Source organism: Macaca nemestrina, chromosome 9 (assembly GCF_043159975.1).
Source record: "Macaca nemestrina isolate mMacNem1 chromosome 9, mMacNem.hap1, whole genome shotgun sequence".
NCBI lineage: Eukaryota > Metazoa > Chordata > Mammalia > Primates > Cercopithecidae > Macaca > Macaca nemestrina.
In genome coordinates, this window is record NC_092133.1 from 106466263 (window position 1) to 106468074 (window position 1812).

Below are 1812 nucleotides of genomic sequence, written 5' to 3' on the forward strand. Positions count from 1 at the left end.
ACATCTAGAGTGAAAAATGCAATATCTCATGAAAAAAAAAAAAAACAGAAAGAATCTATCCATGTAACTGCTTTGTGATGTGTGGATTCAACTCACAGTGGTAAACATTTCTTTTGTTTTATCAAGTTGGAAAAACTCTTTTTGTAGAATCTACAAAGGGACATTTCAGAGTGCACTGAGGCCAATAATGAAAAACTGAATATTTTGTGATAACCACTACAAAGAAGCTATCTGTGAAACTGCTTTTTCAGTTTGTATTCTTTCACAAAGTTAAACCTTTCTTTTGATTCACAAGGTTGGAAACACTCATTTTTAGAATCTGTAAGGAGACATTGTAAATGCACTGACAGCAATAATCAGAATATCCCATCATTAAAACTAGAAAAAAGCTATCTGTGAAACTGCTTTGATGTGAGGATTCAGCTCACAAAGTTAAATTTTTCTTTTGATTCAGCAGGTTGGAAACCTTCTTTTTGTGGAATCTAACAATGGATATTTCTGAATCCACTGAGGTCAGTAGTGAAAACTGAATATTCTGTGGTATAAAATAGAAAGAGTCTATCTTTTATAATGCTTTGTGATTTGTGCATTCACCTCACAGCATTAAACTTTTCTTTTTTTATTCAGTGGGTTGGAAACATTCTTTTGTAGAATATGCAAAAGGACATTTTGGAGCGCACTGAGGCCTGTAGTGAAAAACTGAATATCCAGTGACAAAAACTAGAAAGAAGCTGTCTGTAAGACTGTAATGTGTCAATTCAGTACACAGAGATAAACCTTATTTTTGATTCAGTTGGTTGGAAACACTCTTTTTGTACAATCTTAGAATGGACATTTCTGGACCCACTGTGGCCTATAGTGAAATTCAAATATCCAGTGATAAAAACTACAAGGAGACTATCTGTGAAACTGTTTTGTGCTGTGTGGATTCATCTCACAAAGTTAAACCTTTCTTTTGATTCAATCATGTTGGGAATATACTTTTTTGTTGAATCTGCAGAGACATTTCTGACTTAACTGAGGTCAAGAGTGAAAACAGAATTTCCAGTGATAAAAACTAGGAAAGAGCTATCTGTGAAACTGTTTTGTGATGTGTGGATTATGCTCACAGAGTTAAAACGTTTTTTTGATTCAGCACACTGGAAACATTCTTTTTCTGGAATCTGCAAAGAAACATTTCAGAGTGCACTGAAACCTATAGTGAAAACTGAATATATCATGATAAAAATGAGAAAGAAGCTATTGGTGAAACTGCTTTATGATGTGTGGATTCAGCTCACAGACATAAATCTTTCTTTTCATTCAGCAATTTGTAAACCCTTTTTTGGTAGAATCTAAAAACACATTTCTGAACCTTTGAGGCCTATAGTGAATAACGAATATCCTACGATAAAACTAAAAAGAATCTATTTGTGAAACTGCTTTGTGATATATGTATTCAGCTCACAGCATTAAACCTTTCTTTTGATACAGCAGGTTGGAAACACTCTTTTTGTGGAATCGGTGATGAAACATAGCTCACTGACACCTGCAGTGAAAAACCAAATATCCCAAGATAACAAGTAGAGAGAAGCTATTCTTGAAACTACTTTGTGATGTGTGAATTCATCTCACCAAGATACATGTTTCTTTTGATTCAGCATGATGGAAGCACTCTTTTTGTAGAATCTGCAAGAGGACATTTGAGAGCCCTTTGAGTCCTATGGTGAAAAACAGAATGTCCTGAGATGAAAACTAGAAATAAGCTCCATGTGAAACTGCTTTGTGATGTGTGGATTCATCTCTCAGATTTAAACCTTTCTTTTGATTCAG